Genomic DNA, 27,907 nt, shown 5'->3' on the forward strand with positions numbered 1-27,907 from the left:
ATAGTAATCACATCATACAGTTACTTTATGTGTGTGTGCATGCGTGTGTGTGTGAACACTTGAAATATACCCTCTTAGCAAATTTCAAGTATACATCATTATTAACTATAGACACCATATATTATATTAGGCCTATTTATCAGGCCTTTAGAACTTGTTTATATTATAACTGAAAGTTTGTATCTATGATCAACATCTCCCCTATTCTCTCACCCTGGTAGCCACCATCCTACTTTCTGTTACTATGAGTTGACTTTTTGAAATTCCACAAGTAAGTGAGATCATGCAGTATTTGTCTTTCTGTGTCTAGTTTAGTTCACTTAGAATAATGTCCTCCAGGTTCACACATGTATAAATGGCAATTTTTTAAAAGGTAGAATAATATTCCATAGATAGATACATCTATTTGTCTCATTTTTGTGGGTACTCATTCACTGTGCTCTCACTTTCCCCTGTGGGAGAAATTGTTGGTTAAAGGGACCTCTCTCAGCACTGAGCTGTGCTGCCTTGGGGAAGGGGTATCATGGGTACAGTGAAACTATTCTTCATACCTTCTTCAATACACCTATTCTTGGATTTTTTTGTTCCAATGGTGTGCTGAAACTTCTCCACTGGACTCCTGGATTCACACAAAGGTGATCTTAACCATGGGTGGTTGTCAGAATCAATGTTCTGTGGGGGAGATGATGATAGAAAACTCCTATTCTGCCATCTTGCTGACCCCAAAAATTCTAATTAAAGGTTTCTTTTATTTTTTTAAAGCTCCCTTCTGTTATGTTTCCTTCAATGTTATTTATAGTATTTTTTAATCTCAATATTCCTCTCCCTTTTATTACAAGCTTTCTTTACATATATGATGACCCTTGATTTGTGTTCTGATTTGAAAATAATAAGTAAATTGTAAGTTCTGTGAATATGAATGGGGCTTGTTGACTGGAAGACAGCCTTTTATTTGTCTTTAAGCGGAGGAAGCTCTTTTGCTGTGAGAATCACAGATATTAAAATGCCAAAATACTGCTCCAGGGCCATTCAGTTTCTTCAGGGGAGTGAAAGCACATTTAACTATTCTGTCTTGCAGATGGACACTTGACTGTTCGCTTTTCCCCATGGAATTTCATATAGAGCTACATTGTGCAATATAGTAGCCATTAGCTACATGTGGCTATTGAGCACATGAAATGTAGCTAGTCTGAACTAAGATGGCTGTAAGTATAAAATACACACCAGAGTGTAAAGATTTAGTACAAAAAAGAAAACTCATTAAAATTTTTATATTGATTACTTACTGAAAATTAGTATTTCAGATATGTGTTGGGTTAATTTAAATATATCAAAATTAACTTCACTGTTTCTTTTTACTTTGGGTACTATAATATTTAAAATTATTTATGTGGCTCAAAGTATATTTCTATTGCTTAGCATTTATATAGAGCTTTCAATTATCTTTTTTCAGTTCCGTATCTTACTTATGCTTTTCGTACTTCTAATATCTAGCTTGCTGAATACCACGTATGTCTGAAGCTCTTTTAAGTTTGCTAATTTCCCACATCAGCTATAACTCCTTCTAAGTATCCTTGAGATTTTAGCTTTTTTCTGACTGGTTCCATCAGCTACATTTTCCATTTGATTTCTATTTCCTATAAATTAATTGAAGTCTCTCATGTGCTGATGTCCTTCCTCTTATTACCTTTATAATTTAGGGTTTATACTTATAAGTTTTTAAAAATATTATTTTCATGTAGATTCAAGAGGAAGAGGACATAACATGTTGTTTCAAAAATACTCTTTGATCTAATAAATTATTCAAGCCTAGAAGTCTTTCTCTGGATCTTATACTCGGATATGTCTTCAGCATTGCCAGGCAAGGAGCACTAAAAACAGTAGGGATTCATTTAATTTCTAATTAATCCATATTTGTAAGAGAAAGAGAGTATATATTTAAACTGAAAGTGATGAATTCTGTTTCCTTATGATGGGGACTGTATCAGTTAAGGTTGTAATTAACCCAAAGTGGTTAATTAAAGAGGTAAGTGAAAGTACTGAAAAAGAAACTGGTGTGGAGATCAAAATGGTGGAGTAGGAGGACATGGTGTCACCCTCCCCCCATGAACACATCAAAAATACATCTATAGGTACAGCAATGCTCACTGAAAACAAAGTGGAGACTGGCAGAAAGATTCTTGCACAATCAAGGATGTAAGAAAAAATCCACACATAATAGGTAGAAAGGTCAGGACCTGTACACTCATCAGGGAACACAGAAGAAGAGGGGAATCCTCCCTGGGGAATGAGTGGTTTGAGCCCCATATTGGGCACCACAGCCCTGGGATCCAAACCTGGAAGATGGGTTTGCTTAGCTGGTTTGAAAACCAGTGAGACTAGCAGGAGGGCTGTTAGAAACCTAGACTCTTCTTGTGAAGGGTGAGCCAACACTTGCTTACTCCCAAAACAAGGCAGAGGAAGCAGATGGAAATAGCCCAGGACTTTGGTCATTTTCCTGTGACTGCCACTGTGTGCCCCCCAGTCTGAGCCAAGCGCCCGCTCTGGCCACACTTGCTCTGTGGCACAACACCACATTAAGATAAGGGCTGACAGAGCTGATGGTAGTGTGGAATTGTTAAGGCACAGTACAAGCCTGGACCCAGAATGGCATCTGAGTGGGGTAAGGGTGGTCATTGCTGGTGCCTATAAAGGCAGTAGATCAGGAGCAGTCCAGGACTCTGACACAGTCTGCACCCCGTTCCACACTGAGCACCTGCTCCAGATGCTCTTGCTCCGGAATTGCTCCCCTCTGGGCCAAGAGTGTCAGTGCTGCAGTGGAGGAAATCTCACTCTTACAGAGAACAGAGCCAGCTTGGACCCAACCATCAAGACTTCTGCTCCAGCAACTTGGGACCCAACCCTGCCCCCATAAGGTGATGGGTGGTGTTGGCCACTGAGCAGAGGAGAAGCCCTGGCTCACAACTGCCTCTGGCTCTAGTCCCTCCAGATCCAGCGTCACTTTCTACCAAGGTGATAGCCATCAGCACACCCTGAAGGAGGGCATGACTCATGTTCACATCAGATCCAATTCTCCCACCAAAGTCACTGGGTACACAAAGACTGTAAAGGGACACTCCCATGTAAGAAAACCCCTTCAAGACTGCAATAGGTAACTATTTCACCTAATTTCATAGAGAAAGAGAAACTTCATCAAAATGAGAGGACAAATGTATTTATTTCACATGAAAGAACAACAGAAAAACCCTGAAAAAGAGCTAATGAAACACAAATAATTTATCAGATAAAGAGTTCAAAGTATTAGTATACAAATACTAAGTGAATTAGGGAAAAGAATAGGTGAACACAGTGAGAATTTTAGCAAGGGACTAGAAAATATGAAGAAGAAGCAGTCAGAACTAAAGAAAGAAGAACCAGTCAAAACTGAAGAATACAATAACTGAAATAAAAAATACACCAGAAGGAATTAATAGCAGACTGGGTGATATGGGAAAACGCAGAAGTGATCTGGAAGATACAATGCTGGAAATCACACATTCAGAACAGCAAAAAGAACAACAAAAACTTTACAGTTTAAGGGACCTCTAGGATAACATGAAGGGTACAAATATTTGCATTGTAGGGGTCCCCAGGAGAAGAGAGAGAAAAAGTTGTACACAATGGATTTGATGAAATTATCACTGAAAACTTCCTGAACCTGAAAAATGAAACAGATATCCAGGTACAAGAAGCACAGAGGGTCCCAAAAGAGATGAACCCAAACAAACCCACACCAAGACATATCATAATTAAAATGGCAAAAGTTAAAGAAAGACATCTAAATGCAGCAAAAGAAAAAAAAAAGAGTCATATACAAGAGACATCCCCTCCCCGCCCCCCCGCAATAAGGCTATCAACTGATTTTTCTGCAGAAACTTTGCAGGCCAGAAGGTAGTGGCATGATATATTCAAAGTGCTATGGGGAAAGACATACAATCCAGGATATTCTACCCAACAAGATTATCATTTAGAATTGAAGAAGAGGTAATGAACTTCTCAGACAAGCACAAACTAAAGGAATTCATCAATACTAAACCTACCCTAAAAGATATAAAGGGTCTTCTCTAAGTAGAAAAAAATGGCTACAACAAGAAGTAAGAATCTATAGGAAAGGAAAAATCCCACTAGTAAAAGCAAATGTATACTGAAGGCTGTGGATGAACCACTTAAATAAAATAGTACAAAGATTAAAAGACAAAAAAGTAAGACAAACAATAACTACAATAAACAGTGAAGGGATAAACTTGAAGATGTAGAACACATCAAAAACACAGAATGTAGGGGAGGGGAGTAAAAAATGTAGATATTTTAGATGTTTTAGATTCTTTTTGAACCTAAATGACTACCAGTTTAAAACAAGTAAATATAGTTCTAGGTCAACATATATGAACCCCATGGTAACCACAAATCAAACACCTACAGTAGATACACAAAAACCATAGAGAAAGGAACAAGCATACCACTAAAGAAAACATCAAACCACAAGGAAAGAAACTAAAACAAAAAGAAATGAACATAGAACTATAAAAATAATCAGAAAACAAGTTAAAAAATGACATTAAGCACTATCAATAATCAATTTAAATGTCAATGGACTAAATGCTCCAATCAAAGGACATATGGTTACTGACTGGATTAAAAAAAAAAACAAACTCACCTATATGTTGCTTATAGGAGACTCAATTCAGAGCTAAAGACACACAGAGACTAAAAGTGAGGAGATGGAAAAAGATATTTCATGCAAACATATGACAAGAAAGTGGGTGTAGCAATACTCATATCAGACAAAATAGGCTTTAAAACAAAATCTATAACAAACGACAAACAAAGAATCACATTATATCATGATAAAAGGATCAGTACAAGAAGAGGATTTTACATTTGTTAACATATATGTACCCAATACAGGAGCAACTAAATATATAAAGCAAATATTATTGGACATAAAGGGAGAAATCGCCAATAATATAATAATAGTAGGGGACTTTAACACCCCACTTACACCAATGGACAGATCATCCAGACATAAAATCATTAAGGCAACAGCGGTCTTAATTAATACAATAGATCAGTTGGACTTAACAGATATCTACAGGGCATTCCATCCGCAAACAGCAGAATACACATTGTTTTCAAGAACATAAGAAATGTTCTCCGGGATAGATCACATGCTAGGTCACAAAACAAGTCTCAATGCATTTAAGAGGCTAAAAATTATGTCAAGCATGTTTTCTGACCACAACATTATGAAACTAGAATTCAATTAATGAGAGAAAAATGAGAAAAACACAAACGTGGAGACTAAACAGCATGCTACTAAAAAACAAATGGGTCAATGAAGAAATCAAAGAGGAAATCAGAAAATACCTTGAGAAAAATGAAAATAAAACCACAGCCTTCCAAAATCTAAGGGACACAGCAAAAGCAATTGTAAGAGGGAAGTTTATAGCAATACAGGTATACCTCAAGAAACAAGAAAAGTCTCAAATAAACACCCTAACCTACCATCTTAAAGAATTAGAAAAAGAAGAAAAAATAAAGCTCAAAATCAGCTGTAGGAAGGAAATAATAAAGATCAGAGAGGAAATAAATAAAATAGAGACCAAAAAAGCAATATAAATTCCAATGAAACAAAGAGCTGTTTTTTTTAAAAGATAAACAAAATGATAAACTTTTAGCCGAGCTCACAAACAAAATAAGAAATTAAAGATGAGAAATAACCAATACCACAGAGATATAAAAAATAATAATAGGAGAATACTATGAACAGTTATATGCCAACATATTGGACAACATAGAAGAAATAGATAAATTTCTAGAAACACACAATCTTCCAAGACTGAATCAGGAAGAAATAGACAATCTGAACAGAACAATCACTAGTAGTAAAATTGAATTTGTAATTTAAAGAACTTCCAGCAAACAAAGGTCCAGGACCAAACAGCTTCACAGAAGAATTCTACCAAACATATAAAGAAGATCTAATACTATCCTTCTCAAATGATTCCAAAAAATTGAAGAGGATGGAACACTCCCAAATTCATCTATGAGGCCACAATTACCTTGATACTATAAACAAAGACATCACATACAACAAAATTGTAGGCCAATATCTCTATGAATATAGATGCAAAATCCTCAACAAACTATTACTGAACTGAATTCAACAATATATAAAAAGGATCACACACCATGATCAAGTGGGATTTATTCCAGGGATGCAAGGATGGTTCAATATCTGCAAATCAATCAGTATGATACACCACATTAACAAACTGAAGAATAAAAACCATATGATCATCTCAATAGATGAAGAAAAAGCTTTTGACAAAATTCAATGTCCATTCATGATAAAAACTCATCAAAGTTGGTATAGAGGGAACATATCTCAACATAATAAAGGTCATATAAGAAAAACCCACAGCTAAAATCATAATGGTGAAAACGGAAAGCCTTTTTTTCTAAAATCAGGAACAAGGCAAGAATGACCACTCCTGTTACTTCTATTTAACATAGTACTGGAAGTCCTAGCCACAACAATCAGACATGGAAAAGAAAGATGAGGCAACCAAATTTGAAACATAGAAATAAAACTGTCACTCTTTGCAGATGACATGACACTATATATGGAAAACCCTGAAGTCTCCACCAGAAGACTATTAGAACTACTAACTGAATTCAGTAAATTTGCAGGATATAAGACTAATATACAGAAATCTGTTGCTTTTCTATGCACTATAATGGACTATCACAAAGAGAATTAAAAAAACCAATCCTATTTACAGTTGCCCCCAAAATAATAAAATATCTGGGAATAAATTTAACCAAAGAGGTGAAAGACCTATACTCTGTAAACTATAAGACATTGATGAAGGAAATTGAAGAGTATACAAATAAGTGGAAAGATATCCCATGTTCATGGATTGGAAGAATTAATTTTATTAAAAGGTACATACTATTCAAAGCAATCCACAGATTTAATGCAATCCCTTTCAGAACACCCATGACATTTTTCACAGAACTAGACCAAATAATCCTAAAATTTATATTGGACCACAAAAAACGCTGAATAGCCAAAGGAATCTTGGAAAAAAGAACAAAGCTGGAGGTATCATACTTCCTGACTTCAGACTACACTACAAAGCTACAGAAATCGAAACAGCATGGTACTGGCACAAAACAGATATATAGATCAATGGAATAGAATAGAGAGCTCAGAAATAACCCCCTGCACTTATTCTATTAGTCTATGACAAAGGAGGCAAGAATTACAGTGGAGAAAAGACAGTTTCTTTAATAAGTGGTGCTGGGCAAACTGGACAGCTACATGTAAAACAATGAGATTACAACATTTTCTCATACCATACAGAAAATAAACTCAGTATGGATTAAAGATATAAATGTAAGACCATAAACCATAAAACTCCTAGAAGAAAACATAGGCAGAACATTCTTTGACATAAATCATAGCAATATTTTTTTTGGATCAGTCTCCTAAAGCAAAGGAAACAAAGGCAAAAGTAAACAAATGGGACCTAATTAAACTTAAGAGATTTTGCACAGGAAAGGAAACCACTGACAAAATGAAAAGCTAACCTACTATAAGGGAGAAAATATTTGCAAATGATATGACCAATAACGGGTTACTATCCAAACATATAAACAGTTCATATAACACAGTATCAAAAAAAACCCCAAGGTAACCCAATTGAAAAATGGGCAGAAGACAAGAATAGACGTTTTTCCAAAGAAGACATACACAGGGCCAACAGGCACATGAAAAGATGCTCAACATCACTAATCATCCGAGAAATGCAAAGCAAAACCACAATGCGATACTAATTCACACCTGTCAGTATGGCTATCATCAAAAACACTACAAATAACAAATGTTGGTGAGGGTGTGGATTAAAGGTAACCCTAGTATACTCTTGGTGGGAATGTAAATTGGTGCAGTCACTGTGGAAAACAGTATGGAGGTTTCTCAACAAACTAAAAATGGAACTACCATATGATCCAGCAAATCCACTCCTGGGTATATATCCAAAGAAAACGAAAACACCAATTCCAAAAAATACATTCAAACCAATGTTCAGATCTGCATTGTTTACAGTAGCCAAGATGTGGAAGCAACCTAAGTGTCCATCAACAGATGAATGGATAAAGAAGATGCGTTTTAAAAATATATACAATAGAATATTACTCAGCCACAAAAAAGAATGAATTTCTGCCATTCCAACAATATGGTTGGACCTAGAGCATAGTATTCTTAGTGAAATAAGTCAGACAGTGAAAGACAAATACTGTATGTTATCACTTATATGTAGAATCTAAAAAATATAACAAACAAATGAATATAAGAAACAGAAACAGACTCACAGTTATAGAGAACAAATTAGTGGTTACCAGTGGGGAATGAGGAGGGTTGAGGGGCAAGATCAGGGTAGGGGATTAAGAGGTACAAACTACTATGCATAAAATAAATAAGCTACAAGTAAATACTGTACAACACAGGGAACATAGCCAATATTTTATAATAACTTGAAATGCAGTATAATCTGTAAAAATTAGAATCACTAAGTTGTTCACCTGAAACTAATATAATATTATAAATCAACTATACTTCAATTAAAAATATATATTGGGTAGTTCCCAGAAGTGTATAGAAGACTGGAGAAGTAAGCTTGGGGAAACGGCAGGGACAAATAGAGGTTGGGCATGCAGAATCATAGTCTAAGATATGCCATATAACCACGCTATCAGTACACTGCTGCCACCCCACTGAACGCTGGATGATACAGCCTGCACCAGTGCAGGCTTGGCAAATCTGCCTCTGAAAATTGGTTGCTGTTATTGCCAAAAGAATTCTTCCCTGACCATGCTTCTTTACATCACCAGCTCCTGAGTCAAAATTACTGGAGGGGGCATCTGATTACCAGAGCCTAAGTCATGTGCCAGTAGAGAGAAGGAAAGCAAGTATCTGGCATTTTCTGCTACTATAATGGGAAGCTCTGCCTTCCCTTAGGATTTGTATAGTAAGAAATTCCTCAAACAGCAAAGAAGTTTGGTTTCCAGGTAACCAAAAGAAGTAATAAATGGCCTCCTCAGAGCACATAGCCGATATTCAGAACCAATATTCGGCATAACTTTTAGAAATGTGAATGCTTAAATATGTTTAGAAAATAGATTCTTCTAATTATAGTAACAGCAAAATGCAGAGATAAATAGGCTGTGAGATCTACAACATTGTATCAAATGATTTCTGAAAGATAAAAAATCTGAAGATTTAAAAGAAAGAGTTGATTATCAATGGTTCAGCTTCTTACTCAATGCAGAAATCCTTCCCCAAGATCCATTTGAACCCTTGCAGTATTTAGGGAGCTCACTGAAATGGGGTTTCATTCCAACGGACTTGTTAGTAGTGTGATGTTAGAAATTTCCTCCTTATATAAGATGAACTTTTCTCTCTTATAACATCCACCCATGAATCCTAGATCTGATGACTCTAGTTATTCAGAATAGAGTGCAATACTTAAAAGTTTTATTTTAACTACTGGAGTCAGACCAATATTTGATTCCTGACTTTGTTTCTTACTAGCTCGGTGACCTCTCTAATTCTTATTTTCTTCATCTGAAAAATAAGGATTATAACAGCATCTACCCTAGAGAGTTATTATGAGGTATAAGGTAGTAATTTAGTGCTTAGATCAGTAACCAACACAGAGTGAGCATTCAACAAATATTAGTGATGATAATGATTGACTGACTGATGATGATGATGATAACAGCATTTCCGAAACTGAACGTCAGCTGCCATGAAAATGTAGAATGAAACTGAAGAAAGAACACTGAACTGTTGTGAGATTTCGGTTGCAATCCTGATTCTACCACTGACCAATTCTGTAGACTAAAAGAAGTTACCATATCATTCTTTCTGCAAAATGAAATATTTGGATTAAATTATCTTAATAAAGCCCCTTTCAGCTCTAAATTTCTGAGATTCTGTATACACATGTCATCTGTTTTTCATAGTGAACATTACCAGATCTCTCAACTGTACCTTGTATAACTTAACAGACTCTTCACAGCATTTGTCACGTTTCCTCAGCAATACGTGTCAGTACTCAAGCTATTATTTTATTAGTAGGCTTGTTTCTTCAGATAACTGAAATTCTTAGTTGTATTTTAAAAATTGAAAATAGAGCATAACCATATATATGTATATATATATATAATACAACAATATAAAGCTATGAACCATATGGCTTGCATTAACTCATGAAAAGAAAGTAATCTTACACAAACAAAATATGATCACCTGTGTCTTAAACACAGGTCTTATATTCCTAGAAATACATATGTATTCTGTAGATAGTCTGTATGTTTGATCACACTCCTCTATAAACTCTATGAAGACAAGATATGTGTCTTTTCTTTTCTCCGCTGTATCCTGGCATTTAGCAAAGTATATATGAATGTACACATACACACACACACACACACACACACACACACACACACACACACACACAAACGATGAACTGAAAACTTGCAACATTTGGGCAACCCTAATTCTACCTCTAAGCAAAGACCGACATTTATCTCTTCAAGTGCTGACTTTGCTTTTGAGGAATGTTGTTATTAAGAATTTTGAATGGCACCTCAAAAAATATGGTGTATTTGTTTTGTTAAATTAATTTAATCCAGGCTTTTCAGCCATTACTACGACTTTGAAAAGTCAATGCTGCCTGGAGTTTATATTGCCAAAAGTTTGGAAATGTTGACTTAGAGGTGGGAAGAAGTAGCCAGAAATTGCTTTTGTAGAATACCCCTTAATTTTGTTTTGAAGAAAGATTAAGTGTAGATGAGGACACTGAGAAAGAGAGATATTTTGGACTGCAGGGCCATCATTATGCAGATAATATTCAGCTTTATTCAGCCATACATCTTTTCCTCTAGCCCAGATGGTGAAATGACTCATCTATTCCACTGGCCAACAAAACAAGGGAGACAGAAGAGGAGCTGTTATAATCCAGATAAAAATGGATGATGTTTCAGAAGCAAGGGGAAAATATTTCTAGGCAATGATGATGGTACATTGATAGTACTTGTTAATACTTTACATTCCTTTTCAGATTCACAGCTTGAGTTTCATATTGCTTCCAGGATTCCTGAGGAGTAGTAGTTCTGGCCAGGAATTCTTTTTATCTTTGTCGTGGATGTAAGTTGCAAATATTTTTGAGCATCAAATTACTTACTTTAGCAATTTTTCTTTGTGAAGCCTAAACATCAACCTTCAAACGTGTGACTTTTAAAATTAGTTTCTTTGAAAATCATCTAACAATTTTGTGTGGAGCATATTCTAGTTAAGGATTTGGCTAGGATGAATGTACAAATTCCTTTACTGAATAACTGGGAAAAAATGGCTACTGGGTAGGAAGAACGATGAGGTAGATAATTAAGGGGCCTGAAAGACAAAAATTAATGGGATAGGATAAAGAAGGTTTTGTGTATGCTTGCTTCTATGATTGTCATTATGGAAGGTTATGCTGAGTCTCTGTGTAGGACTTTTTAGATATATCTTTACAGAAAATCATGAATCTTGCCTTCTTTCCCAAAGATCTGAAGAAATAATTGATTTCTAGGAAATCATACTTGTCTTTCACTAACTAGAAACTTTGTTTCTAATGCAAGAGAGAATGGAAATAACTAGGTAAGATTTGTTCTTAGCTATTAGTGGCATAACTGTATTTTGAATCTAACTTGCTATTCCGTTTGTTCCCAAAGCCATTGACCTTAGATTGCTTAACTACAGTGGCTATTAGTATTCCTCAATCCTAAAGCATTTGGTAGCTGTCTATGCCCTGTGACATTGGGTAAAATCTCTCACCAGCACACTCAGGGACAGTTCTACACAGCTGAGCCTACTTTCCTGTTGTTATACTGGAAGGGCTATTTACATGCTCTATGTTAGCCAAACTAAACTTATTGATAATATATATAATTTATTGTGATTCCACTACTGGCTACCAATGCTATTATTACTCAGAATACCTTTTCTTACTACAGGAGGCATCTCTTATTTTGCCTGCCTAACATACATTTCTCCTTCTTCTGGTAATAATATCTAGATTTTCCATTGAGGAAGAACTTCCTCTCATTGCATACAATTTTTGTGGGTCCATCAATCAAGGTGTTCATCCCAACTCTGGCTAAGGAGTAGATACATTACTTATGGAAAGCCAGTCAGAATCTATCTCTCCCTGGAATTTCAATCTTGAGCAGCATAAGAATAAACATAGTTGGAACTATTCATCAAGATAGTAGTGTCTATTAAAAAGATTGTCAAACATCTCCTACTTTCTAGCTATCCAGAGCTGCTCTGTTTCACATCCATTCCAACACAAAATTATTCAGCTTCTCTGTAATTCTATGAGCTAAACCTTTATCCATCTAATAAATTCTCTATCTGCTTAAGTTAGAGACAATTTCTATTGCTTGTAAACAAAGAATACTGATGGCCTCTGTGGTAGACAAAATAATGGCTCCCCAAAGATGTTCACAACCTAATCACCAGAACCTCTGAATATAGTATGCTACATGGCAAGGGGGAATTAGGGTTGCAGATGAAATTAAGATTGCTAATCAGCTGATTTTAAGATGAAGAGATTTTTCCAGGTGGCCCAATGTAATCACACAGTATTAAATAGGGAAGAGGGAAGCATAAGAATCAGAAAGAGAGAGAAACATGTGACCCGCAATTGCTGGCTTTAAAGATGGAAAGGAGTCATAAGCCAATGAATGTGGGCAGCTTCTAAAAGCTGGAAAAGGTAAGGAAATGGATTCTTCCCTAGAGCCGTCAGAAACACACAGCCCTGCTGATATCTTCATTTTAGCCCAGTGAGACATATTTCAGATTTCTCACCGTCAAAACTGTAAGATATAAATCTGTGTTGTTTTAGACCACTAATTCTGTGGCAATTTGTTACAGCAACAGTAGGAAACTAATACAGACTGATAAAATATGACTGTGTAAATCCCATATATCCTTCAAGGGAAATACCACTTTCTCCATGTAGGCTTTTATTTTTAATTATTTTTTAGTTGTGAAATATTTCAAACATTTATAAAAATCTAGAGAAATTTATCATGAATATACATGTATACCATACAGTTTTGCAATTATATTTATTGATATAATTATTTACTTCAGTATTTTTAAAAATAAATAAAATATAACAAAATCCCTTGAGTGCAGTTTTTTAAATCTCATTTCCCTCCCACCTTCCCTAGATATATGTCCTAACCTGAATGTATCATTCCTGTGCATACATTTTATAATTTTATTTATTTATATATAAACAATACGTAGTTTTCTTTTTCATATTTTCACACTTATATAAACCTGTATAAATCATTCAACAACTTCTTTTCACTGAAAATTGTATTTTTGGCTTTTATACATGATGAAATATATAAATATAATTCATTAAATGTTGGTATCTAGTAGTACATAAGCTAAATAGAAGTAACAAACCCCCTCAAAGCAGAGTTGCTTAAAACTAGATAAAAGCATATTTCTTTCTCAACATAATAGTCCAAGGTTGGGCAGTACAAGGCTATTGTGCCATCTTCAACATGTGGTTTCCATCTGTGGGATGAAGATAGATATGCTCTAGCTCTTCCCATTTCCCAGACAAATAAAAAGGGAAAGGATAAGAGTAAGGTAGTTGCACTGTTTTTTGGTACAACTAGGAAGTGACATATCACTTCAGCTCACATCCCATTGCCTGAACTAATCACAAGTTCACACTCAGCTGCAAAGAAGCTGGAGAATGCGACCTCTAGCTAGGCAGTGAAATGCCCGGCTATAATTTGGAAGTTCTGTTACTGAAGAAAGGAGGAGAAACTTCAATACTCTCCTATCAGTAAAATAGACCCAGTAGAAAGAAAATCAGCAAGGACAGAGAGAACCTGAATCCTATCGACCAACTGAATCTAGTTAACATTTATAAAGTGTTCCATCCACAACAGCAGAAAACACATTCTTTTGAAGTGCACAAACACTTACCAAGATAGATCGTATTTTAGATCATAAAACAACCTTAACAACTGTAAAAGAATTGAAGTCATGCAAAATGCATTCTGACTATAATGGAATTAAACTAGAAATCAATAAAAGAAAAATGACAGAAAGATCTTTAAACACTTGGAATTTAAAATACAGTCCTAAATTCACTACTCAAAGGACAATTATCAAGGGGAATAAAAAATGTTGAACTAAATAAAAATGAAAATACAACTTAGCGAAATCTGTGGGATACTGCTAAAGCAGTGCTTAGAGGTAAATTTATAGTATTAAAATTCTTATACTGTAAGAAAAGAAGTTTCAAATAGATAAAGCTTCCACCTCAAGAAACTAGAAAAGGAACAAAATAATCCAATGCAAGCATTAAAAAATAATAAAGACCAGAAATTAATGAGACAAAGTATAAAAACAATAGAGAAAAATCAATTAAAAGCTGTTTCTTTGAAAAGATTAATAAAATTGATAAAACTCTAGCAAGTCTGACAAATGGAAATAGAAGACACCAACTACTAATACTAGGAATTCAAGAGAGGATATTTATAGACTCTGCAGAAATTAAAAGGATAATAAAGGAACACTAAAATAACCCCCAACACACGTAAATTCAATAATTTGATAAAATGGACAAATTCCTTAACACCAAAAGATAAAATATATAACAATTAGTCTTATAACTATCAAAGAAATTGAATTAGTAGTTTAAAACCTTTTAAAAGAGAAATCTCCATACCCAGGGTTTTACTGGCCAAAGTGGGAACAATTTGAGCAAGAAAATAAAGTAGTATGGATTACAGCCCAGAGTGGAAACTTAATATCAATGAGTCCATACTGATAGAAACAAATGATTAAATAAAGTAACAAATGGGAGAGAAGAGACAAACCTGTGCAGAAGAATTTCAAATAATTTATGTAGATACTCCAACCTCAAGGAAGGGAAGTGTAACACCCCACTCCTTAAGGGCAGTCTGTGCACAGTGACTTCCTTCTGAAGAGGACTGTATGGAAAGTGGGGAAAAAAGAGTAACTTTACAACAGAGAAACGTGACATATACCACCTCAGCCAGGTGATCAAGATCAACCTCAATATTCATAAATCATTTGCTGGTAGTACATACTCTCAATGAAATGTGATGAAAACAACACTTGACCTGTGGGGTCTTCCTCCCCCTAACCTATGACCCCAGTCTTATCATGAGGAAAACATAAGACAAATGCCACTAGTGGGACATCGTATGGAATATCTAACTAGTACTAAAACTGTTCTGAAACAATGTCTATTTTCAAAATAAAATAAGATAAAAAATAAAGGGGGAGAGGATCAAAAATCATTAGAAAAAATGGGGGAAAGAGAGAAACAGGCAATTCACAAAAAAAAGATACAAAAATTGCTGTTAAATATGTGAAAAGCTGTTCAATTTCACTTATATTAGAGAAATACAAATTAAAACATTTCTAATTTTGTCTTTGCAGAACATCTTTCCTCTTTTGGAGATAGCCTTTAACCTTTTGTTAAAAAGTGTTCTTCCACCCCACTCCATCCCAGTAGTTCTAGCTAACAGGGACAGTCATAACCACTTGATACATACCAAGCACTCCGCTAACGTCAGCTAGTAAATTGTTATTGGACTTGTGGCAAAACCCACATTTGAGAAGATTTCTGTTCATGGACAGCTTGAAGTTGAAACACAGTCCCCTCCTAGGTTTGGGAGTTTGGAAAGAGGGTAACAGTGACCATAGTGGGCATAATGGAGGCAGCAATGTTGGCCGGGGAATTATACATATATCAGGATCCTCTATTAGGTCAGGCCCAGGATATACGATACACAGCTACACAGAGAGGTACTCCGAACCTGCTCCCCCTTTCTTACTTGCATGATCGAAACCTATCACAATGGCCACCACAGTGACAATTATGAGCTGGTATTAGTTTGATTTCCAGGTCAGACATCAGGAAAATCTATTTAGATTCTCTCTCTCTCTCTCTCTCTCACACACACACACACACACACACACACACACACACACACACACACTGTTCACCATAAAACTAACAGTTATGCAGGGAGGAACATCTCACTTCAAGGGCTGCTTGAGCCACATACATCTATCTGTTCCAGGCTCTGAGAATAATGTTCATTTGTAGGTTTCAGTTGATTGGGCCACCTACACAGTGGTGGATGTTGAAATCCACCTTGTGATATCAGACATCCCCAATTCGTTTTTTTCTTCGCAAACTCTGGTTTACAGACCTTGATTTGGTTTCTAATATTGTAGCCATGGTGGCTTAGTTTAGGATCAAGTATAGAAATTCCCAGATAGATCAGCATTTGCAAGTGGGCTCAGGGAGAGGCCACTGATAATGGTCAATTTCTAGAAGTCCTGTGACACTGATTTAACATAAGCTGCCCAGGAGATTGCAGGAGATATCAGAATGTGAATTTACTAACTAAAAATGAAAAACAACTGTCATGGGAACTAGAAGACCCACAGTCAGAATGAAGAGCTTTTCCCTCTTTATAATCAAGTTTATATGATTAAAAGGTTATCTGAACATAAAAATTTTAGCAACAGGCAATAGATAAATCAAATGATTGTTACTATCAGGGCTGATGTGTCCAAATCTCCATGGACATAGTCTTGCCCTAGAGACAGTAATCAAAGTATGATGCCTAAGACTCCCTCTCATTAAGAACCCATTGAGATGGACACTGCCAATGTTATCCTTGATAACTCTCCTTTGTGTGTGCAGGGAAGGATCCCAAACTACACTCCATGACTCTCCTTTTCTGGATTTCCTGGGCTGACATGACAGGTATGGATATAAACATCATCCAAACTTTATAGTTCTGAAGGGCTAGAAAGTTATCTCTTTTGCAGGATAATTTGCCCATCAAAGATATGGTAATTATGCTCATTTTACAGTTTGTCTCATAAAGCAATCCATTTCCTTCATTTCTAAGTTCTTGAGGGCCATCTCTATATATAGTTCTCTATACACACCAAATCTAGCTTCTGACAAGCACAGCACTTTCAATTTGTTTCCATATGGAGAAAAGCATATAAGAAATTTGTTTCCATATGGAGAAAAACATGTAAGAAAAGCATGGATAATAGCCTTAGAAATTTATCTTTATATTATGAAATGCAATAGACAGGTGCAAAAATGTTGAGTTGCCAAGTTAAATTAATTATAAAAGATATATCCATAAAATAATCAAAGCAAAAATTTGTTCTTAGTCTAGACGGCATTCAATCCTTTTGGATCATTCATCATGTTTTCTGTAACTTAATTGATTTTTAATATTTGATGCATTTTTATCTTATTAACTGTATAATAGCAATCAGCATCAGATGAGGGTACATTTGTTTCCAGAATGAGTGATTAATGTCCTAAAACCCTTTTGTGAAGACCATAGCACATATCTGAGTGAGAGATCCAAGCATGTTAACAATACCAAAGGAACTATGTTATCAGCTAAAAATTGTTCAGATGCTGGCATCAGCACATTCTTCTTCTTTTCTTAAACTTTTCATGTATGAGATAGTGGTAAATCTCAACTATTTTTCAAAGAGGCAAAGTTTAAAATTATGAAATGTCATTAACTCATTTGCAATTTTATGTTTTGACCATTTGCCAGGTTAACTTCCTTTCTCACATGGCACTTATTTTAAAGCTCACAATACGTTAGTTGTATGAAATAGCTTGCCTGCTGGAAGGATTCTGGAAAGAAGACACCGTTCCATCTTGGTTTTGGTTCATACAGGCAAATATTCTGACTCTGGAGAGGAGACGAGGCTGAAGTCAAACTATGCTCTGGGTGTGGATAATAGAGCAATTGCTTCTGTATTTAAGCCAGTAACTCCTGCACAGTCACTCTACCCTGGAGCTGTTCTTCTGGATATTCATCGTGTTTTTGGCCCAGCATTTTTGAACAAATGCCCAAGTTTCACAGAATTTCTACTTTATGAGGTCTGCCTCACCAAGGTAGAATACTGAAAATCCAGTCTCTTTAGCAGTGAGGAAACAGGCATATGACCTATATGCCTCCATCAATCACTCTGTCATGCGAAACTTTGATTGGGAAGTCAACAACTCAAGGAAGGAAGCTCTGGGAGCCCTATTTGACTGGTGAGGATAACGACTAAGATGTATGGCTTTTGAGGGTGGCAGTGGTTGCACAGTTGAGTTCTGGACTGGCAGTGGCCTTACTACCATCAGCATTTGAGCTTTTGGCACCAGTGTAAACAAAGCACCCAGTGTTGGTGGTGTCAGTGGCAGCATCGTGGTAGTTTCTTTAGACCATTCTTATTGGAAGCCTGGCTGCCGGCATGGTTCTTTAGCCTTTACCATTCTGTAGCTTACAAAGTAGTCTTTTAATAAGCTCACTTTCTGTTTAATCCTCAGACTCAGAGTCTGTGGTTACAAGTAAGAACTCTGACTATAATGTAAAACTGGTAGATATAAACCTAGAAATTTCAGGGGCCCTGACAAGAAGATAAATTTGAAAATAAAGTTAGCATAGAAGAAAGGATGACTGAATGATCAAGAGTTAGAAACAGACTGAGATTTGATGAGTACCTGGATCCAGCCTTACCTGAAGCTAATATGAATAGCTATGTAAGCCAATAAATAAATTCCTTTTTTTTTCTTTTTGCACAAATCATTTTGGGTTGGATTATTTGTCATTGAAGTTGAACGCATTCTGATTAATACAGGTTCTTGATTAATATCTATCTATATCTATACTTATGGCAGGAGTGTCAAAGAATTTGTGGGTATTTTAAGACCACTATAGTGACACAGCTGGTCAGTGACAGAGTTGGGATTCAAACCTAGGAAGTGTGACTCTTACCTACTATGTCAAAAGGGATCTATTAATCAGAATATGATATACATATATATATGTATATGCCCCAAATTACAGATATTAAAATTTATATAGAGCAGTGATTTTTAATTTTTCTTTTTAGCAGCAGAACCCTTGAAAGAGATAAGTTTTTTTTTTAAAAAGTAAAGCATATTTTTAAAAAAATTTCCTATTGATGAAGGTTGGATTGGGATGGGGTCGGGGTGGGGAGGCACTCTGTCCACTCAGCCACAGTCCAAACCCTGAAAACACCTCAGGAATCTCAGAGGAAGCTCTAGGTCTCTTCAAAGTGCCAGTTTGAAACTGTTTATACATGAAAATTCAGGGATTTATGAAGATGTTCAATATGCAGGGCTGGTGAGAAAAGCAAATTAAAAGGCAATATGTGCACCATGGTCCTATTTTTGTTAAAAAAAAAAGCAACCCCACCTATACATGAAAAAATTCAAAGGAAAACACATGATAATATTAATGGACTGGTGGGCTTGCAGGTGATTTTAATTTTAAAAAAATTTTTATCTGAATTTATTAAGATTATCTTTGTATGGAGAAAATCAAGGCTTTTTTGTTAAGTTCAACCTTTCTAAGATGACTTCCCCTATACTTAAACCCTGATGTCACTACTTTAATATGTTGACAACTTTTGATACTGAATCAAATTGATTTTTCAAAGTTATCAGTAAACTGAGAGACATAGTCAGTGATGTCTGGGAAATTATGCATGTAGCATATATTTAGCAGCATGCTGACACTTAGGAGTATTTCAATCCTGAACTGAACTTAGAATTCTTGGTTCTTCCCTTTTATTCTATTGAATAGAAACCCCAAAATGGCTTCAGAGCTTTTGAACTAGCCAAGGAATATTTGTCCCTTTCAAAAACATGGCATTTGAATAGACACTGTGGCTTTTAGATGCAAATAGATAATTTACTTGATACAGAGACCTCATCTCCTCTCACCTCCTCTCTCATCAATGCCCTTTGCAATCTCACTGAGATACATGTTCAGGCCTAGTCATTGGATCTGTTCTGGTTCAGTGGTGTACAAAATTAGCCTCTATGCAGATAACATCCTTCTATGTTTGCATGAAGAAGAGAAAATCATTATTGGTCCTTCATTATCGCCACTAAAGATTTTGCCGTTCTGATTAAAAACTGTAATTTTTTAAGTCATTGAAACAGAGATTCAAACTCTGTTTTTTATTTTTTTAGTTTTTCCTTTGCAAAAAATTTAATCTTGTTCCATAAAACAGATTCTTTATAACTTACTGCTTTTATGAGACTGTTTATTTACCTTTCTACAATTTTGACCATTTAGGCATGCTAAAGTTATAAAGTATGCTTATTCAGACCTTAAGTTTTTAGGTATGGATGACCGAGGGCAATAATTTCAATGTCAAACTCTGTTTTGTTCTCCCCTCCAATACATGGCATCAGCGTTTGTGTATTTAAAGACAGCTGTAATGAGAAAAATCATGGCATGTTGGAGTTGTAAGGGGTCTTGGAGATCATATGAACTTGTTTTGCTGGTAAAGAAACATACACTGCAAAAGTTGTGACTTGTCAGAGTTACATAATACAGAGTAGGATGACCAGACTAGAATCCAGCTCTACTTACTTTGGGGCAGTTCTTGTGCAATCATGCTATACTACTTGTTATGAGAGAGCTTCCTAAAAATTCCCAAATGGGCTTGAGACCTCTGGTGTTTCTATGCGATGATTTTTTTTCTTATGGGAACATGGAATTATTAGCTCATGACCATTGTTTTTCAGCAAAGTATCCCAGGGTCACAGGGCCCTTTTCTGAAAAAGAGGCTGTATGTCTGGAGTGTGAGTATGTGGGTAATATCTGTGCAACTCCTGCAATGAATCTATAATTGAATTTCTCATTGAGGTCACAGTTTTACCTTGTGGAAAATAATAAAAAGGGTCAGAATATACTCTTCTTTATGTGGGGAGCCCCCCCCCACCCGATAGAGACTTGGATTTAGAACTATGAAAAAACATTTTCTGTTATATACTCCCCAGTTGCCACCTAAGAGACCTCAGCTCTGGGGCTCAGGACAGCTCAGACAAGATTCTCACCATTAGACAAAGAACTAGGAGCAACTATTAATTGGGAATTCATAGGGAATGAAGGGAGTATGAAATGTTCTATCTGTGGATATCCTGTTAATTCTTTCTCATTGTAATAAAAAGAAATTTAACCCAAACAGGAGGTAGTTCCTGTAAGTTTAGGAGATTTCTACAACAACTCTATGATAGCATTCTACGATGTAAAGAAGCAATTTTATTTTATATGATTCTCTTAACAGTTCTGTGATGTTAGCACAGATGAGAACGATGCGGTCCAGAGAAATGGAACAACAGGACTCGGTTGAAGTTGTGACTCTGCACAGGGAACTGCTCCTCAAGCTCTTAGTCATTGTTGATGCAGCTATAGGAATCTTACAGACATGGAAACAGTCAGTTCAAAAAAACATAAAGATTAAACAACAGGAAGTATTCTGTTAAAGGCAAAAATCCCATGACCTACGTAGTCAAAATACTGTCCTCACAGAGGCAGAGAGGCTGAGAGTGGCTTCTTTTCATTCCGGCTTTTGGATATGAATTTGTAACTTTGAGAGACTATTCTATTCTCTCAGCTGAGAGAATGAGAAGTCTAAGAAAATGAAAATGTTTATTTTAAAAATTGTATCCGCAAAGGGGATACACACCACTCCATGTGTCATTGGGGTATTAACATTTGAAAGCAACTGGATTTTGACATGCCCTTATGGTTGATAGACTTAAAAAGCAGTACAACTAAAAATGAAGGTCTTCCACCCTGTGGTGAAGTATACTTTAAGGTTCTGCTGCAAAATCTTTTATAGCATCTGGAGAGAGGTTCACAGACTGTCAATCTGCAAAGCTGTCCAGACGAGCTTCCCACATATCAATCTGACCTAAAGCACAGTGCTATGCTGACAATTTCCAGCAGATTGAGACACTAGTTTACTAGTTAGAGGATTCGATAGTTTCACTTTTATTCACTCAAATTACTCACAGATCCGGTTCTTATAGGTTTAGTTTAATTTCATTCAGGTTGTATAATTTGCACGGCTGATTTAGCAAAATAATTACTTTTTTTCTGGTAAAAAATCCTTTTATAATATTCATTCTTTCATTCAATATTCACAGCAAATATTTATTAAGTTAGACTTGCAAATTTTGTCCCTCTTTTATCTATATGTCTTTCTAGATATGTATACTCTTCCCTCCATCTAGAAATATCCTTACCCTTTTTCTTTTCTACCTAACTCCTCCTTATCCTGCAGACTAATCTCTTCTGAAAAGACTTTCTTAGTCCACAAATTACTTTGATGCCAGTACCTTTATTTACTCCCTGATGGGAATAGATGATCTTCACTGGGGAAGAACATATCATGTGAAAAAAGAAGAACTGGTTTGTAAATGGACATACAAAGGAAGCCGTGCCTGCAAGGGAGAAGGAAAAGGAACAGCTAGAGAGATACAAGAAAAACCAGGAGAGAAGCCAAGGAACCACTGTTTCCAGACATAGAGCATAGTGAGCCTTGTTCACTGCTGCAGAGAAAACAAGTAAGCTAAGAAGTGAAAACAATCATTGGTTTATATTTGTATCTCCTTCAATGCACATAGAGTACACTGGAATGATTCATAAAACAGTGGTTACCTACAGAGGAGAGCAGGCTCTGGGCAGATGAGGAATATGGATGGAAGGTTAACTTTTACATTTTGCATACCTTCTAAAGTTATTGAGTTTTGAATTATGTTAATGTAATACATATTCAGTAAATTAAATTAACATTAATTAGACTAATTGTAACTCATTAATGTTCATATCAAATTAGCAAAATACACAAACTTCTAAAACTTTTATATGAAATTAAAATTGAGTTTAATGGGTCAAATGATCTAATCAACACTTGCATGAAATTTGTACAATAAATTCTTGTGAAAATAATTTTTTCCTTTGTTTATTATACTGAATTGGAAAACAGAGGATGTTTTCCAATTGTACAAGGCATTTTCTTGATTTCACAAAGCTTCTGGAATCCTTTTATTTTAAAGTAAATGAAGTGCACCTGAAGTACAAGATTTATGTATACCTAATGAGGTATCAAATTTTTATGTTCATCACGGAGTTTATATAAGAATGAAGAATGTTAAAAACACAACTTTCCTTTGGGAAAATGAAATAATGAAAATGATAGAATTATTCTGTTTTCCAAGGAATACTTGTCAAAGTATTTGTGTCCAAAATATCCCATCAGATAGGCTAAGGATTTTTTTTCTTGTTTTATATGTGGTATATTCTAACATTATGGGTTCTTAGCGCTGCCTATATGGACACTTTTTTAATGCACTGGTTACATATTATAATTTCTGTGTATTCAAGCTTTCAAAATGTTTCTATGCCATTTGCTGCAGTCACTTTCTCTTTCTGTATCAAACCCCCTGTGTGGGGTCTTGGGATGACATCTAACCTGTCAGACCCTCCTTTCTGGGCTTATTTGTAGCTAAACAAGAGATTGTTTTTCACTGATTTTAGCTGAGCCGCCCAAAATAAATTCCAATTTATTTTTATTTTTTAATTAAAATCTAGAGTTAGGAAATTCCCTGAAGTTCAGTAAAAATGATAGTACCTATTCTTTTTAAGAAGTATGTAAAATACTTGCTTATATACCAACTTTTCTAAAACTTCCAAAAGAATTTTCCAAGAAGTTAACAGTTTTTAACTTTTTAAAAATAAGACTTCCTTCCAATGGTTAAATTCCACACTTTTACCTAAGAGAAATCCTTAGGTTGTGTATTGTATTATATAGTCCCAAAGGGTGATAAAGGGACATACTCCAACCTTAGAGTAGTCTTTTGAAGTCTAGTAGGCGTATATGAGTCCTTAATGGGAAAAAATGTCAAAAGCCCAACATTTGATTCATTCTCCATTTTAAGCACAATTATAACATTATAATCTAAATTTTATTAGTCAGAAAATAAACTGATTTCCATAATTTTTCTTTTTAAGATAAAGTCCCAATCAAATAATTTTTCCACTATTTATATTGAAAATTTGTTTTTCTGATTAGGACACTTAGGACAGGCTAGGTTATCTTGCAGTAGTAAACGAATCCTGAAATCTCTATGGCTCAACACAACAAAGGTTTATTTCCTGTTCATAAACTGCTAATGCAAGAATGATACTGTCCACCATGTAGTGACTCAGGGATTCAGGCAGCTCCCATCTTGTGGGTTTGCCATCTCAACAGGTGGCCGTCATTGCTGTGGTAGAAGCACCTTCCACTCCACTTTCAGGCCGGTGGCCAGAATTAGCCACCTGGCCACAACCAACCATAAGGAAAGTTGTAAACTGCTATTTTTCCTTGTGTTCAGGAAGAGAAAATGAAATAGACTAGGTGAACACAAAGCAATGCCTTTGCCACAGTTTTAAGTGTAAACCCTTTGAAAGTACTTTTTCTAGTACCAAATATTCTTGGAGAAGGAGAACCTCTATGACTGAAACCAAATTAGAGCTGTTACTCATCTCTGATTCCTTCTGTTTATGATGGAAATGTTTCAACCATCCATGTACTCACATACAACTGACCATCCAGTAATGGGATTTGTGAACATCCCTGGTGTGTTATTGCTTTCAAGATTTAATGTCATAATTTGTTTTATTTTAATTGGATATTGCAAATAAGGAGGGACTGCAGATGTAAGAATATATCAGTTTTTAGTATTGCCAAGCAGAGAGAGAGTCTCCCGCCGTGACTTTTGTGTAGCTTTTAAAAATATTACCATCAAAAAGGTTTGCATGCCTCTGATAATAAAACTTAAAAGTTTTACTGCATTAAGCATTTGATGGAGTTGAGAACATTAACAAAAATGAAATTATATCTAATAAAAATACTCTATAAACATCACAGAGATAAATGAGGTATTTTCATAACTTAAAATTCTCTCTCATCTGGGAGCATTTTTAACCTAAAATAAGAATCCAAATTTCCCCAAATTTTATAGTTTCAGGCTATTTTGAATTTCACCAGAATGAATTTTTTTAAAACAAAAGTTTGTCTTCCAAACTTTAAAGTGCAGTGAGAGAAGGCTGAGAAATTTGCTGTTGGTTTGCTTTATTAATGTGAAGACATCCTGGGTACAAAAGAGAATCAATGGCCATATATCTAACATACCTATACTTTTCCTTGCTTCACAGGGCACTTGGAACAGACCATATAGCTGTCATTTGAGGTCTGTGAGTTGACCTACTGGGTACAACATAAGGGTTATATACAGTAGCTGGCCTGGCAGGTCTGAGCATTGGTACAATATTTATGAGTTTCAGCGTGGCTCCTGGACCCTTTATAGTCTCAAATAAGTAACAGGTAAAACCCTGAAAAGTAACTTTACTGTTGGAAGTGAGGCAAACTTACTTTAGCCAAAATAATAAATAAATAAATAGATAAACAGAGAAGCAAGAAAATTAAGCTTTAAAAAATTTCCACAAAAGAGATTTCTTATCTCACATTGCTATTAACAACACTGATGGCAAAATCTAACTTGAGAAACAAGGGGAAAAGCACATTTTGAGCTTTGAGCTCCCATTGACTCAGAAATAGCCAAAAGATAAAGATTTTTGTTTGTTAATTCCTGCCAGCAGCCTTAGTTACCAGGTCATAACTGTGGACAGGGGAACTAAAAGCAATTTTTATAGGGAAGAGGAAAAGAACTCAGAGAAAGTAGCTTCTTCTGTAAGCTATTCCTCCTAGTCTCAAAACATGGACAGAAGACATATTTTTGCAATGTACTAAAATATAAGCCACAGAAATCATTAAACCCAATGGTCAGAGGAGCCAAGAGAGAGCCAGCCATGGAACACTGTGTGGCCAGCACCATTCAGGGGACCAAATTGGGTTAAGCCTTCCCATGGCCAGCATAGCCATTGGAATCAAGATGGGCAGTATGATAAGAGAAATTTGGGAGACATCTGGAGGGGTCCTTAAACTTAAGGCTCAAAGAACTAGTCATGGGCCTTCTAGCTGGTGGTCCAAGGTTGTGGTCCCTTTGAAGATCAGGCACCTATAGGAAATGTTCTAGTGGTTTATTTTTTTAAATTTGTATATGTAATTATATGCATGTAACTCCCAGGTAAAATGAGATTACTAGTTAACAAGACTGTACCTATAGTAGACATATTCATTATTTTCATAAACAAATCCTAGGGAACATTTGGGATATATACATAACCATATACCTAAGCTGGCAGTTCAGTAAACATTTTTATTATTTACCTGTCTTTTCCAAAATTATGAATTAAATAACTCTTTGAGATATTATAAAAACTGTAACACCTCCTTGGCCCAGATACAGCCATTTGATAATCTAGGGTCCTGATAATATTCCATAATCAGGGGTTGTTCCATAATTGACACCCTTAGAGAGATAGGTCCCTCAGTGGCTTCTGAGCAGGGGTCAGGGCTGGCTTTGACATCTGCAGAGTGTTGCACCTGCAAAGAATGGCTTTGGCTGATCAATAATGTGGTGAGTAGGGTAATTGTCACTAGACAGGACCTTTTGGAAGGAATGTACTCATCCATTCACCCTTCCTTTCACCCATTCAAGAGTATCTAGTGAATGCCTACGTTGCACAGGCTTGGGTATAAGTAAGACCTAATCCTTGCCTTCAGATGGTTACAACTTAGAAGGACGATAAGTGACCAATGTAAAGCAAATGGGGCAAGTAATTTGAAGGAATGAACAAAGCTAGCATTCAGTTGTTGAGAAAATCAGATAAGTTATGAGAACTCAAGCAAGCAAGGATGGTGAGGTGGAAAGGGTTTTGTAACCAAGCAGACCTCTCAAGAAAGGGCTCTGAGGACTTATCTGCAACAACTCCTTCAGTGAACTTTGTCACCCCAGCAGAACTGGCCACTCCCAACTTTATCCTCTGTTGTACCAGGAGCAACTTTCAGTACAGATAGCTTTAATTTGGTTGCTATATTTTGTTTATTTTTTCCCCTCAAAACTCTGTCTTATTCATCTTTGAATCACCATCACCTAGTGTAGTATGTTTAGGATTTAGATTGCAGATTATTTCATCTGATCCAGTGGTTGATATTGGACTAGGGGTTGTCTGGACTTTGAGGGTGTTATCAGCTATGAAAGCAGCTGAAATAATTAGGTTGTCTCCACACAGATTAATGATAACTAGGATACATTTTTTCTACTCCATAGTACTTTGCACAATGCTCTCAAGGCTATAGTATTTGCTCAATAAATACACAGTTACTTGCTATTTAGACAAGCTAAGCCAAGTACTAGTGCTTGCTTTACTTGTCAGCTGATGGTTGCTCTTCAAAGTGGATGTAAAGGAAGTGAAAAAAGAGTAACAGGAAACATACCCTTGGCTCTTAAGTATATAGAAAAAATGATCAGTCATTTTCATAATAAAAGAAATGTAAATTAAAACCATATTGAGATATCATTTTTCACCTAATCATTGGCAAACACTGGGAAACTTAAATAACACTATTTTTAAGAACATGCAAGTGTAAAACTAGTACAAATTAGAAAAGTAGTTTCTGGAAGGCAATTTGACAATATCTTTCAGAATTACAAATGTATATACCCTTTTACTCAGGAATTCCACTTCTAAGGATATTGGCATCAATATTCTCATATGGGGAAAATGATGAGCCAGAAAATTATTCAGTACATCAGTGTCTGCAAGAACAAAATATTGGAAACAACCTAAATACGTAGTCAGTAGGTGTCTGGTTCAATAAATAATGGCACAAGGTATAGTGAAATAGTATGCAGCCATAAACAGAATGGGGATGCCTTCTGTTTTTGTATTGGTGGAATAATCAGTAAGATATGCTAAGGGGAGATAA

At 35.7% G+C, this 27,907-nt stretch overlaps 1 protein-coding gene across 1 annotated transcript in view; it reads right to left on the bottom strand.

Moving 5' to 3' along the window:
• Positions 1 to 679: 679 nt before the first annotated feature.
• The window catches only part of LOC309622514 (uncharacterized protein), a 270,464-nt gene continuing 243,236 nt past the window's right edge, over positions 680 to 27,907 (bottom strand). Inside the window, exon 4 of the mRNA XM_082378595.1 lies at positions 680 to 27,737. The gene's annotated coding sequence lies outside the window, so the exon portion shown is untranslated. The remainder of the gene's footprint in view (positions 27,738 to 27,907) is intronic.

Source organism: Balaenoptera borealis (genome assembly GCF_965194805.1).
Source record: "Balaenoptera borealis genome assembly, chromosome: 2".
Classification (NCBI taxonomy): Eukaryota; Metazoa; Chordata; class Mammalia; order Artiodactyla; family Balaenopteridae; genus Balaenoptera; species Balaenoptera borealis.